This window comes from Arvicanthis niloticus, chromosome 22 (genome assembly GCF_011762505.2).
Source record: "Arvicanthis niloticus isolate mArvNil1 chromosome 22, mArvNil1.pat.X, whole genome shotgun sequence".
NCBI lineage: Eukaryota > Metazoa > Chordata > Mammalia > Rodentia > Muridae > Arvicanthis > Arvicanthis niloticus.
Window position 1 is genome coordinate 18665638 of NC_133429.1, and position 15468 is coordinate 18681105.

Genomic DNA, 15468 nt, shown 5'->3' on the forward strand with positions numbered 1-15468 from the left:
AAGGGACACCACGACCACAACACTCATAAAGAAAAGCGTTTGAATGGGGCCGACTCACAGTTCAGAGGTTTAGTCCATTATCATCATGGCAGGAAGCATGGCAGCATCCATGCAGACATGGTGATGGAGAAGGAGCTGAGAGTTTGGTATGTAAATCTGAGGCACAGGAGAGAGACACTAGGACTGGCTTGAGTGTCTGAAACCCCAAAGCCCACCACCTAGTGACATGCTTCCTCCAACAAGGCCACACCTCCTAATAGTGCCACTTCCTACACATTCAAATAATAGTCTTTAGGGGCCATTCCCATTCAAACCACCACACGTGGGTTACTTTCTCTTAAAGCTCTTCGAGGAAATGGTCTAGCATAAGCCAAGGAAATTGAAGATTATTATCCTACCTGTCAGATCTTCCAATTTGGTTGCTTCCTCACCTATCTCTTCTCATCTTTTCCCCCAAATCAAAATTAACCCCAGTAGGGGTGTTCATGTCTAACATACTGAGTATTTGACCACACTTTGTATGCAGAAGCCATTTAAACGCTCATAACAACCCCACGGGTAGGTGTCATTCTGACCCTGTTCAATAGATGAGGGAACTGAGAACAGTTATTTGCTCAAAGTATTTCACAACATTCATGATTCAGTGACATATATAGAAAGCAGTTTTATGCTTGGTATTGCTTAAGAACCAGAGATTATGCCATAGGCTCAGAAGCTAACATGCTGGCTGTATTTAGTTTGTAAATGAAGTGAAGGGGAACTCATATTTCTGACCCCTTTGGGTATCTCATGGTTCACTTTATAGTGAAGTACTCAATTACTGAGGAAGGGACCAAAGTGCTGTGAATGGGATGGGGTGTTCAGAATGGGCAGGCATAAACATCTCAAGACCAGCTGGCAGGGAAGCCTGCTGCACTGCACTCTTACCGCTGCCTTCCCCAGTGTACCGTCTACTCACCCCCACCGTGTGTCCAGTTGAAACAAACTGGGGAACAGCCAAAGCCCCTTCTTTCCACCCACTTCTTACTCTGCTTCATACCCTCCTCTGCTTGTCCTGACCCACAGATGCCGTGCGGGCAATCTTGAGCTTCCAGAAGGATTTTCTTTATGATCCAAAGAGTAAGCTTTGTTTATTAGCACTTAATGTCTCCCAGCCACAATACTTTATAGTTATTGCATCTAGTCCTCATGCATACCCTATTGAAGTAGATAAAGATGTCTCATTTCAGACTCTGGGAAATCGAGTTATAGATGAGCGAGTTGTGCAATATCTGTGTGTGTCTATAGTGCTGATTTAAGAAATCACTGCAAGGTTGGTGGTTTAACATAAAACCGTCTTAGAGATCTCCAAGCCAGATACTCAAAGGCAGCCTGAGGGAGACTAAAGTCAAGGTGCTAGGAAAAAGAGGAGAGACCAGCAGTCCACGTTTCCCTTGGAAGGTGTGTTAGCAGAATAGTTAGATGAGAACTGAGCAGGGGCCCGCAATAACCAGAGAGGCGAAGCTACCTGCCCTCAATGGGTCGTGGGGAACAGAGAAGGACGTGTATTCAACAGCCGTATTGGGAAGAGGAACAAACAAAGGGATCTGGTGATACTCTGGGGGGGGGGGGGAGAGGGGAGGGCACCTCTATGCAAATGTTGGGGGCCGTGCTATGCAAATGCAGGCAGCTGTGCTATGCAAATGCAAGGGGCCATGCAGCCGCCAAAGCATCTCCTGCAGGAGGACCTGAAGAGTCCAAGGATTGAGGATTGTCTGAGAGACCAAGGATTGCTAGCACAGACAATGCCAGCCAATCAGGAACTGCTGTTTAGAAGAGATGCTTTCTGGGACCAATGGGTCTCAGGCAGAGAGTACTCAAGGAGCTTGCAGCAGTGTTCACAGGAGCTAGCTGCTGTGCTCCCAGAGTCTGTGGCATTGACTCTGAGTCACCTCACTGCCAACCTCCAAGGGCAGGTAGGGTCAGGTAGTGAGTAGTCTAGGGTATAGGCAACAACACCCAACTCCGGATGAGAGGCTTAGGGTTAACTAAATGGCAAGTGATCTGTTGGGGGATGGTTTTGTGCAGCATGTGTTCAGATGCTTGGATGTCTGGTTGCAGTCCAGACAATGGCATGGTTAAGCATCTCTGATGTCAACGTTATATAAACATTGTTTTCCTTCACCTCCGATCGTTTACTAAGGAGCTGATTAGCCAATTAGCTGGGCAGAAGAGAATAGGGTGGGACTTCCTATCCCAGTCAGAAGGTCCAAAGAAGAGATAATAGAGAGAAGGAGGAGGTAGAGAGGCCATATGGAGGGACCAAGAGAATTCACCATGATTCAGTGAGAGAGCAGCCATGAGACTACACATGGACCAGAGTGAAACAGGGCAAGGCCAGATGCCAAGTAATGGCCCACGTGGCTGCGTAGTAGCCTAGCAAGGTTAGAACACCTCAGAACCTTCCCAGCTTAGGCTTGCGGCCTGTTAGTAAAAATATCAGATCGCTGAGCCATTTATTCGGGAGCATAAATGGGCTAAAGCAGGCATAGAAATGCCATGCCATTACTTGGGAGCAAAAGGGGTGTCGAGTGCCCTCTAAGAGTTACATTTACAGTGATCGGCACGACTGAGCGGCCCCTGGATGAAGTGTAATCCTTTTCATCATGGTCCCATTATAGACTCATTGTTTCTGGTCCATTCTCCCTTAGAAGGTGGTAGACAAGATATCAAGACCATCACTATGCTTCAGCCTGTTTCTTTTCCTAGTGAGAGAGGCTCCTAGGAAATCCACTTCCTTGGGGAACCATTGTTTCAATAGTGTGATAACCAAAGAAAGGTGAGCCTGTCTCCCTTTTAGAATATCTTTGTTCCAGGCTGGCTAAAGGCAATTCTGCAAAAGCCCAACTTTCTTTTAGAAGAATTTGACTCTTAAAGGTCCCACCACCTCCTAGTATAACACTGTCCGGAGGCTAAGCCTTTAACATGCCAGCTTTTGGGAGGTACTTACCCAAACACAGCAGAACACATCTTTAGAGGGTCCTATGGTGTTCAGCATTGAGAACTGACCCCTACGCTAGAGAGATCCAGCTGTCAAAGCCTTTGAGTATGAATCAATGTGAGTCTGATATGGAAAGATGAACTATAAAGACACATGCTAAGAAAAGGGAACCTGGGTTAGCTAGCATCTTTACTGATATTTCTAAACTGTACAACTGTGGTGAAGTCAATTAAGCCCCCTGCCCTCAAGTTCCTTTTAAATAATCAGACCTTGCAAGGGTTGTACAATGACTAACAAGAGATCATGAACAAAAAGCCCTTAGCTAAGCCAGGCATGGTAGCACATGCCCTTGTTCCCAGCACCAGGAAGGCAGAGACAGCGGATCTCTTTGAGTTCGAGGCTAGCCTGGTCTATGGATTGAGTTCCCAGGACTGTTAAACAAAGAAACTCCATTTGGAAAAAAAAAACCCAAAAACCAAAAAACAACAAAAAAACAAAGAAAGAAAGAGAAAAAGAAAGAAAAAAAAGAAAAGCCCCTAGCTACATGCTGACACGTCCCCCGACAGAGGGCACTGTAGCCTTCTTTGCAACCCACCCCTCCCCTTGGAGAATGGAGCTGGCTAAGCCTCTGCTAAGAATAGAATTCCCTTGGCCCTTGTTTTCCAGCTCAGAGAATATCAGATTTGCTGGCTTCTTGGCTATGTCTGTCTTTTGATTCCTTTAAGGTGTCTTTTTAGATTTTTTTAAAGTTTTTTTTTTTAACTTAACATTTCTACTACTTCCCAGTGTCTTCTCACAGCATAGCGTTTGATCCTGCCAGGCCCAGGAGGTACATGCAGATACTTCTGATCTTCTGGGCTGCTTTTGGGACTCCAGGGTGTTACTAGGCTTTCTTGGTTGATGCCAAGCAATCTAGCTGTAAGTTGAAGAGGGGGGAAAAAAACAGTGAAGAAACCCTTGGAAGGAAACTGTGTTTAGTGTGTGGTTGGAGGTGGGGAGAAGTTTCCTCTGTGCTGAGGCTAACAAGAGGAAATCTAAAAAAAAAAAAAAAAAAACATGGATGTGACAGAAGGAAAAAACGTTTCTAATGCAAAGACTTCCCAGAGATGGAAAGAGACAGAAGGTCCTGGCCTCCACCATTTCTGTTGTCAGTCTGAGGGTGTGGATGGGGCCCTGTGCCTCTCTCTTCCTCTGCTGATTCTTCTAATTCTTGAGGGCATTAGGATATGAAGCTGATTCATCATTTGGATTGAAGCAAGAGGGGTTGGCCCAGGCAGTTCTGCCTCAGACTGCTGCCGGGCTGGATTAATAGCATTAGTGGAACATGCTCCAACAGAATGAGGGAGCAGGGCTCTGGCAAGGTCACTTTCCATGAGGGACTGCCAAAGCTGATGTCACCAGGAACTTGCAACCTGCATCAGATTTCTCCCTTTCTTTTGTACTTTTTGTTTTGTTACTTTGAGACAGGGTTTCTCTGTGTAGTCCTGCCTGTCCTGGAACTCACTCTGTAGACCAGACTGGCCTTGAACTCAAAGACCTGCCTGCCTCTGCCTCTGAAGTGCAAGGCATTTTGTACTTTTTTTTTTTAAGGCACAGAATGATGTCTCCTTTCCCCAAAGCTAACCTCTCATCCTTCATTTAAGATTGTATGTCCCAGTTAATGAGGCAGCAGGCATCCACTGTGGTTCTACACTGGGTTAGGCAATGACATAGGATTAGCAAGGACATCCAGGTGTCAGGCCTGCCATCCAACTGAACAAGGGCATGAGGGTCATGTGCATAGATTAATGCAAGGAAGATGATTCTTAGGAGCACTCAGAGAAGTGGGAGGCAAGTGAGGCCTTGAGTGGTCTGGGAAGACTGCCTGGAGGGGGTGTGATCTGTGAGGAAGGTGGGAAACCAGAGCTAGGCATAGCAAGGGCATTCCAGAAGGGAGAGAACACAGGAAGGGCCTGGGATAATAAAAACAAAAATAGTAAACAGAACAAGTAGTAACATAAACGGGCTGTCTGTTGGGGTGTCCTGCCTCCTACCCCCCAGGTATAGAGATCACGCTTATATAAACATGTAGTCCAAACCTTTCTCAAAGTTTATCTCCTGGGTAAAGGGGAGATGCTTTCTCAGGATCACCTCAGACACTTGCCTGCAGCATCTCTGTTCCAACTAAGTTCTAGAGGCCAATGGGAAACCCACTAAAAGGGTGACACACCATCATAAGGGTAGTCCTAGGGGCCAACAGGGCACCCACTGTAAGGGTGACCCTAGGGGCCAACAGGACACCCGCTGTAAGGGTGACCCTAGGGGCCAACAGGACACTCACTGTAAGGGTGACCCTAGGAGACAATGGGACACCCACTGTAAGGGTGATCCTAGGGGCCAATGGGACAACCACTGAAAGAGTGACACCTCACCATAAGGGTGACCTTAGGGGCCAACAGGATACCCGCTGTAAAGGTGACCCTAGGAGACAATGGGACACCCACTATAAGGGTGACCCTAAGGGCCAACAGGACACCTGCTGTAAGAATGACCATAAAGGCCAATGGGACACCCACTGTAAGGGCGACCCTAGGTTGCTTCTTTGCACTTACAACACTTGACTCTAAGTGTGAGTGTGTATTTCCTAACAGTGAAGTCTCTGATCAATGGCTGGTTGCTGCTGGCATCCTATCCTCAGCTCTTTCCAACGGTCTCTGGACCATCCATGTGTCCACAAGGCTTACTGTTATCCCGAGTGGATGGAGAACTGCCCAGCTGAAACTTTAGGACAGAGCAGCCATCTGGCAGGCCTTTTATCTGAATTAAGTAGATGCAGGCAGAAGGTTTAGAAACTCCCAGTTCCCATCTGCTGGGTAAAAATACCCGAGGCCTGTATCAGAGCCGGCTTGCCGCTAGGACGGACTGTCCTCTGGACCTGTGCCGGACACTGGGAGATCAGTGCTGCAGGTGTGGCGGCTCATATGGCTCTGGTGATGGAATGGTTGGGAGGAAACGGCTGAAATGCAGCCATAAGAGCAGCGAGTCCTCTGCTTTGTGCTATTTATCAAAGTATCAAAAGATGCCAAGGGTGAGTGTTCTGTCGGAATAGGAGTCGCGACAGGGAAAGAACATTAAGAATTCACCTCTGTATTAAAGATGTCTCTTCAGAAGAGATGTGTGTGAAAATTCATAACCACCTATTTAAAATTCTGATATGTGGCCCTCATGTATATTAAAAGTTAGCGCCTCTCTGAAGGTGAAGGGTCTGGTAACACTATTTATTCTCTATTTTATCAAACTTAACTCTGGGATGACTGGCTCCAAACTCTGTTGGACTTAGGGATGTCTTGGTTGTGGAGGTGAGCTAGACAGGGCTGATATTAGGTCCAGAGCAGTATTTTCTTAAGAAACTACAGTGTGACCCCCTCAGAAGGAGGTCCACAAACCACACAATGGGATATAATGAAAGATATCTTGGATTATGGTATATGCCTCTGCATGCAATTAATATTGTAATCTGTGACTTACTATGTCTTTACTCTATTCACATAATTTCTCTAACATGATCTTCCTGAAACCTTTGTGATATATAGAGGCAGGAGTTGTTATTTTATAATCAAAGACTCCGTAGTTCGGAGACATAGTGCTTTGTGTTTCACATGGAGTAGACAGACACCCATGCATTCAGACCCTAGCACAGGGCTGGCTGACAGGCCCTGCACAATGGTCCTCCCTCCGCTTCTCCCCTGCCATATTTGATCTTGTTTTGTCCTTATTAGGTCTGCTCCAGCACATTGATATTCTGGATATACTTCTACTTCAGAGCCCCCAAATCCTCCTCCTCTAGGTTTTTGGTAAAATACCCCTTTCCAAGATTGCATCCTGTGATGAGTTAGCTTCAATTTGACTGAACTTAGGGTAGCCTTGGAGGTACCTCTCTGGATATGTTAGTGAGGGTATTTCTAGAGAGGTTTAACTGAGGAACGACCTACCCTGAATGTGGTGGCACCATCCCATAGACTTGGGTCTCAAACTGAGTAAGAGAGAGAAAACGAGGAACTGAGCTAAGTGCCAGCCCTCATCTCTTTGCTTCCTGTCTGTGGCCTCTCTCCCTTCACCAGTGTTGATGACTATGCCCTCAGATTGTGAGCCCAAACAAGCCCTTCCTTCCTTAAATAATTTCTTGTCAGATATCTGCTACAAGGAGACAGTAACTAATACATCTCCTTGGATCACCCCATGTAAAATTGCTCCCTCCTCCCTATGGTATTTGTCTAACTGACCCATGTCTGCTATTTATCTATATGCTATTGTATCTCATTTGTATCTATACCCATTTCCATCTATCCTACAAGGTCTTTAAAACTGTAGTAAAATGCAAGTAACACTCACCACTTTAACAGCTTTGTAGTATGAAATTAAGTACTTTGCAACAATGTACAATGTAACAGTGGTTACTGCCCTTCTCCAAACCTCTTTTTATTTTGCAGGATAGATACTCTATACCTACAAAACAATAACCTCTCCCTTCTCCCCCACTCTCAGGAATATCTCATTTTATCCACTCTCTGTCTCTGAAATGTTGACTATTCATGTTAAGTGGAGTCATACAGTATTTGCCTTCTAGGGGCTGGCTTAGCTCACTTGGCACATTGTCCTCAAGATTCACCAGGAAGAGTTAGACTATTTTGTTTTCATGGCTGAGTGATACTGCATCATATGCATACACCAAACTTTATTCATGTTTTCATCTCTTGAAGGACTGGGTTGCTTCCACCCTTTGGTAGTTGTGAGCAATGCTGCTGTAAGCACAGTGTCTTAGTTAGGGTTTTATTGCTGTGAAGAGATACCGTGACCAAAGCAACTCTTATAAAGGACATTTCATTGAGGCTGGCTTACAGTTTTCAGAGGTTCAGTCCATTATCATCAAGGCAGAAACATGACAGCATTCAGGCAGACATGGTGCTGGAGGAGCTGAGAGTTCTACATCTTGTTCCAAAGTCAAACAGACGACTGACTCCACGTGGCTAGGAGGAGGGTCTTAAAGCCCATGCCTACAGTGACACACTTCCTCCAACAAGGCCACACCTACTCCAACAAGGCCACACCTCCTAATAGTGCCAGTCCCTGAGCCAAGCATGTTCAAGCCACCACACAAAGACATACACATACCTCCTCAAGATCCCACGTTTAGATCTTGAGGTCCATACTAGAAGTGGAATGCTTGGATATACGGTAATTCTGTTTTCATTTTTTGAGGAACTGGTATTTTGTTCCCCACAGCAGTGGTAATATTTCACAGTCTGACTAATGATACACACAGGTTCCTGTTTCCCGTCATCCTCGTGAGTACTTGTTAATCAATTTCTTCATCCACAGCCATCCCAATAGTTTGTATTATGATAGCTCATTATAGCTTTAGTTTGTTTTTCCCTGATGATTAGTGGAAACGATTATATTTTTCTGTGCTTGTGGGTATTTATATACCTCCCTTGAAGAGTTGTCTAAGCCCTTCACCTGGTTTTAGGCTTAGGGTTCTTTTTGTTTGGTTGGTTTTTGTTTTCATTTTTGTAGTGCTAGGCATTGAACCTAGGATCACATGATGCCACTGAGCCACAGATCCAGTCTACCTACACAGTGACACAATTACTCCAACAAGGCCACACCCACTCCAATAAGGCCACACCTACTCCAACAAGGCCACACCTCCTAATAGTGCCACTCCCTGGGTCAAGGATATTCAAACCACCATACTCCCCAATGTGCTTTTTAGTCGTGGTGTTTCATTTTAGTAACACAAACTCTAAAGAAGTCAAGTTAGTATCAGCATATCCAGGGTATTGCTGTGACAGACCTGACCATGTTGGGGGAGGACTGTGGAAGGACTTTGGAACTTAGGGCTAGAAGAGCCATCGACTATTGAGAGCTCAGTGGGCTGTTCTTTAGGAGCTTTGAAGATAAGAAGGTGGAGAACAGTGCAGAAAATGGAGGATTGGCTTGGGTAGTTTCAGAGGGAAGTTTAAAGACTCTATCAGGGCCATTTGCTAGTTTGAATTAAGATTCTCTAATTCTGGTTAGCTGGGGCTGAAGAGTCAGCTGTGATTAACCGGAGACCAGCACTGAAGTGAAACCTTTGCATTACCGGGACTACTGATGCTGGTTAGCTAGAACTAAGAAATGAGGGGAAATTAAGAAGAGACCAGAAGTCTCCTGGGAAGTGTTTCCTTAGGGCTAGCACACAGAAGCTGTGTTCCAGAGGTGGCCAAGGTTGGACCCCATGCTGGCAGCTGAACTTGGCAGAGTCACCTAGGTGGTGCTGATTTTGAAGGCACAAAGAAGGATCTTGGAAAGTAGCTGAGGTTTGGCACGGTGAGAGGCCAGGAGAGGCCATTGGTAGAGAAGCAGCTTCAGTAGCAGTTGAAGGCCCAGGATGGAAAGGGCCATGCATAGAAGTAGAAGCTTACTTAACACCATGATGAGAGCCTATGAGAGGCTATTGGTGATAGTGCAGACCAGTTACAGCAAGGGACCCTGACATTTTTGGAGATGCCAGTGTCATAGACGACCACCAAAAACAGCAGCAGAGAGTGGATCCAGCGAGAGCCTAGAAGACAAGCTGTGTGTGCTACGGAGGGCAGAGCTGGAGAAGTGACTCAAGCTCTTTGGAAAAGCCCAGAAAATTGTGAATGAATCCCAGACAATGGGACATTGAGTTATTTACACTGTTGGAGTTTGGTTTTTCTTTGTTCAGACTGTGGCTGTATCCTGGATCTTCCCTCTTGAAAAATATATTTAATTTAATTTTGATTTTTATAGGAGCCCACAGTTCAAAGATTTCAATTTTTTGAAAAGACTTTGGATTTAAAAAGCTAAAATAGCTATTGGCTATTTAAAAGGGACCAAAACGTTAATGTGTTCGAATTTGTAAAGAATATAATTTTAATGTGAGATCCTGGGGACAGACAAGAAAGGAAGGACCGGGACTTAATACCAATGTGTTTGTGTGTCAAATTAACAAGTGGTCAGTTGTGGTGGCTGATCTTATGTCAACTTGACAAAAACTAGTCATCCGAGAGAAGGTATCTTCAATTGAGAAAGTGTCTCCATAAGATCCAGCTATAAGGCATTTTCTTAGTTAGTGATTGATGGGGAAGGGCCCAGCTTACAAAAAATAATCTTGTCCTGGCTACCTTCTTCGGATCAAGATGTAGAACTCTGAGCTCCTTCTCCAGGACCATGTCTGCCTGCACACTGCCATGCTTCTTGTCATGATGATAGTGGACTAAACCTCTGAACTGTAAGCCGGCCCCAGTTAAATGTTGTCCTTTTTAAGACTTGCCTTGGTCATGGTGTCTCTTCACAGCAATAAGACCCAAACTAAGAAAGTACCTTATAAGAGTTGATATTCAAAGAGGCCAAATATATATGAAATAAAAATCATATAATTCTACTCATGAAAGTTAGAAACGGGTAACAGTCAATGATGCTGTTTATCCATGCATAACTAAGTAATCAAGGGTATTTTAAAAGAGTGAAGCAATGAGGGCTGTTATTTTGAGGACAGTCATGCCACTGGAGTAGGGGAGGATGCGGTGGCTGGGAAGGGGCTTAGAGAAGCTGCTTTTACTGTGGGTTCAGGCTTTTTGTGCACACCCCCGCCCGTTTCTTAGGCTGCACAAAAATAAAAAGTGAAACACAAATCCGCTTGCCTCTCACTTCAAGCCCAGGAGATTGGAAAGACAAGCTGTCCCTGTCAGCCAGCAAAGACTGCTCAGGATGGAGTCTGGGAAGGTCTTAGAGACAGATATGGCTGCCTTGACTCGGAGTTAGCAAAGTCCATACGTTTCCCACACAACAATGGTGGAAGCTGATGCCAGCACCTAGTGGTGGGGAAGCTACCTCAGAACAGCCAAAGCTACAGTGCCGCGGCCACGCCTGCTTTCTGTCTTCCTATTCCCCTCAGGCCTCATTTTGCACTCCTTCTGGCTTCTCTACAGACTTCTTCTGGTCAGTGATATCGCTGTTGTGGACTTTCCCCTCAGGCCATGTTCAGAGAGGAGCTGATTTTTTTTGCTGCTTGTGCTGCAGTTTACGGAGGCTATCCGGTTGCCCCAACTCCCATCTTCTCTAGGCGCCATATTTTTACCAGAGGACCATGCAAATGTGGTATCTTGTGGCAAAAGAGCAGTTCTCATGGAAGCCACACCCTGTTCCAGTCAGCGGGACAGACTTTCAGCTACTCCCACTGAGATCACCTTGTTTCTCCAGGCCTCCCTTGGGACAGGTCCAGTTTCCACACCAGTCCTACCTTTAACATTAAAATGACTTTTGAAGAACATGGAAAAGGCAAAAAGCTGCAGTGGAGACTCACTGGTGACTCGGTGAGCACCGATTCCAGACGGCATGGATGTGCCCTGTGGGAAAGCAGCCCAGGTAATAAGACTGCCGTGCGGATCCTGGATTCTCGTTCTTCTCGTAATGAGCCCGGGTCTTGGCATGCGCACTCTGCTCATAGACCGCATACAGCTCATGCTAGCAAATCAGGACTCACTCCCCGATGACCGCCACCCCATAGACCAAGTGTCTCTGTGTAGCCTTGGCTAGCCTCAAACTTGAGATCCGACTGCTTCTGCCTCCGAATGCTAGGATTAAAATCATGCGCCACCATTGTGGGGTTCAGGACTCAGGATCTTACAGGTCTAAGTAAGGCTCAAACCAGCAAACCACAGCTATAGGCCAGATTGCACCAATTTTGTCCCCTGTAAAAGTCTTATAATTTTAAAGGATTGCAAAAAGTTAAAATAATAGAAAAGAGTACACATTTAAAAACCTGCACAGACTGTAATATGTGGCATTTTGCTGAATACAGTTTGCCCACTGTTTGACTTGCATTTAGAGAGGGAAGTCCACCTTAATACACATTCACCTTGACTCAGTTAAACCCCTGGATCTCTGGTTTTAATGGTCCCGACAAACTCAGAGCTCATTCTGATGCTTCTGGCATGGCGACACTCAGTGTTGATAGGGGTTTTAAAAATTATTTTACTTTATTTATATGTGTATGTGTCCATGGAGGCCAGAAGAAGGCATCAGATCCCTTAGCAGCGGAGTTGCAGGTGTTTGTAGCTCCCCACTGTGAGTGCTGGGATCTGAACCCTGTTAGAGTAGGTGGCTGAGCCACCTTTCAGCTGTGAGATGGGTTTCCCCAGAGAACCTGAGTGGCATCCATGACTTGGATGAAGAGGGAAAAAAGATAGTGTCTCTAGCTTTGTTTCCATTGTTTCAGTTGGTTTCTGGGTTCATGGTCAGTTTTCTAGAACTTTCTGGATGAAAACGTAATCACTTAAAGAAAGAGTAGTTAGTCCATGACTTGAGTGTCTTAGTTTTTTATCAAGTAGGTAAACACTCATGAATTTTACATCATACAGTTCTTCTCCAGGATCACATTTCTAGGGATACCAACCATTCAGACCACAGAACTTTCTGCTGAGTTCAAAGGGAATGCTCCATAGAGACCCAATTCTTCTTCACTCAGAGAGGAAGGGATGAGGATATGCACACTTGATCCCAGCCACTGACTGTTCTATGAGGGAGTAATTATGAACAGTGACAAGTGACAGCAGAGGAGCCCACAGCAGTCCAAGAGACAGACACAGGCAGACAGCAGTTCAGGGGACAGACACAGACAGACAGCAGTCCAAGAGACAGACACAGGCAGACAGCAGTTCAGGGGACAGACACAGACAGACAACAGTCCAAGAGACAGACACAGACAGACAGCAGTCCAAGAGATGTAGGCAGACAGGGCAGTTTGAGACTACACCGTGCTGGGGCCACCTTCCCTACAAGTCCAGGTGGTAGAATCATGTAACAAACTTATGATAATTTTAACCAAGAAAGGAGATCAATTCATGCTTTATAAACTCTGTGTTAAAAGGCAAAGTTAAAATCCTATCTATCTATCTATCTATCTATCTATCTATCTATCTATCTAATTCTCAATAGAATGCCAACTTAAACAATGGGGCCATTATGAACAAATGACACTCTTTGTCTAAGCTGGAGAGAGACCTTGATTAGCTTGACCTCTAGCATGCACTTATATTGTTTCACACGCATGTAGGCACATGTGCATACTCTCCCAAACATTCCCATGATCCACGAATATGCTATGGCTCATGAATGCTAATGTCACCAAATATTTAGATACATCAGGCCTTGCATTAAGAGCTCTGCTTACATTTTACTTATATAATTTTCACCACACACCTACGGAATAGGCATCAAAGCCATCCACATCTTATACGTAAGAAATCGTCCTTAATCACACCATCTGCAGGTGGTGAAGCCTGGATTCGAATCCAGATAGCCACCTCTTTTATCCACCATTCCAGAGCCTGCTATGGCAAGGGGCTCAGCAGAACAGAATTGAGGTCTTCAGAGAAAAGGCAAGGAGCCCCGGGAGATGAGTATCTCAGCAGATGTTTCGTGTTCTTCTCGGGTGTCAGCAGACATTCCGTGGAGAGTTTGGCGTTTGCCCCACATGCCTCAACCACAGCCTGTACTGAGTAATGTTTCCATGGTGCTAAAGGCTTTTCTGACGTTGGCTGTAAGAAGCACCCCAAAAACATCAGAACTCATGATGAAGGCACCAAACGATGTGGTGGACCACCGTGCTCTGCAGATGTGCAGATGGCCTGTGTGGAGATGCTGGTATTTTATTTAAGGCACACTGTTTTGTCTTCTAAACTGGTGTGAGCCAGCCTCGGAGGTATTGGCTTCATCACTCTGGGGTCGCACACAATCTTTAATATTATTTCATGTTACACTAGGCAGTTGCAACGGCTCCCGCAGTTAGCGCATGCGCTTTCCTTTGCTCCCTTCAGTTTTGCCCATTTTAATTCTACGTCACTGAACTACTATTTTGGGCCTGCTACTTAAACCCCGACGTTCCTTTGGACTATAGTAGAGACAAGCATTGCAAATATTTGGCGATTAACATAAATCCCATTTATCGACAACCGACTTTTATATTAGCAAAACACAAGGAAATAGACCCACCATTAAAATTACACTGAGCTGCGTATAATTTTGTCCAATGACTCAAATGGCCCTTGGAAGCTTTACACAATTCCAGGGCATCATCATTGATATCAGCTCTCCATAACCTGTGGATGTGCAACCATGACCGCTAAAGATCTCCAGTGGCTAGAGATAATGAAGTTGGTAATAAAATGGTGGATATTTGCATATTGATTCCCTCAATAAAGATTAATGAGTGCTTCCTCTATTATAGAAGAAGACATTCTTGCTCTGACGTGATTCGGAGGTTGAATTGTTTTTTTTTTTTTTTTTTTTTTTTTTTTTTTTTGCAAAACTCATTTTGTGAAGTCCTAAGTACCCATGTTTATTAGTTTCCTCATGGTTATGACTAAATACCCGACAATGACAGCTTATACAAAAAGAGTTTATAACTAGCTTAGAGAAGTTTTTCTCAACCTGTGGGTCTTGACCTCTTTGGGAGTTGTCTGTCAGATATGCTGCATATCAGATATTTATACTACAACTCATAACAGTAGCAAAATTACACTTATGAAATAGCAATGAAAATAATTCTGTGGTTGGGGATCAGTACAACATGAGAAACTGTATTAAAGGGTCACAGCGTTAGGAAGTCTGAGAACCACTGACTTAGAATTTGAGAGGACACAGAATATCGTGGTGCAGCAAGCACTCAACAGGAATGCAAGGCGGCTGGCCACACTGCATCCTTACCCAGAAAGCAAAGACGGTGTTGATGTTCATCTCAGTTTCTTCTCTTTATTTAACCCAGGATCCCAGTCTACAGAATGATGCTGTTTACATGGAAGTATTTGGGGGAACATTTTTAAAAGTAACAGAATGAGAGAAAGGAGCTTAGATCTTGTAGATGGATGATTTGATTGCTTGTCTTTTTCTATATTGCAGCCAAGGAGGCAGACAAGGTTCTTAGTTTTTTAGCATCATGGTTAATCCACTTCCAAACACCTTGGGTTACAAAGCTGGAAACTGTATTTTATGCAGACACTAGAATTTTTCTTTTCTTTTATTCCTACATGGATGGAGTGTGGGAACACCCTTACCTGTATCCAGGGCCAGCAAAGCAGAACTTCCAGAAGGAGATGTTGTGATTTGCTATGAAAAGTCCCTCACTGCTCATATGCTGAAGATTTGGTCTGCATACAGTGGCTCTGCTGAAAAGTGATTGGATTGTGAAGACTCTAACATCATCAGAGGGTTAATCCATCAATGGACACAAGTATCTGAATGAACTGTTGGGAGTAGGACAAACTGTGGGAGGTGGGTTCTGATGGGAGGAAGTAGACAGTTGAGGACATGAATTTGAAGGGTCTGTTTGTTCCTCGAATCTTTTTTTTTTTTTCTGTTTGCCTTTGCTTCCTGTGAGGTGAGTAGCATCCGCTCTCATTTGCTTGGGTTACTACAATGTTCTGCCTCAACACAGGCTCATT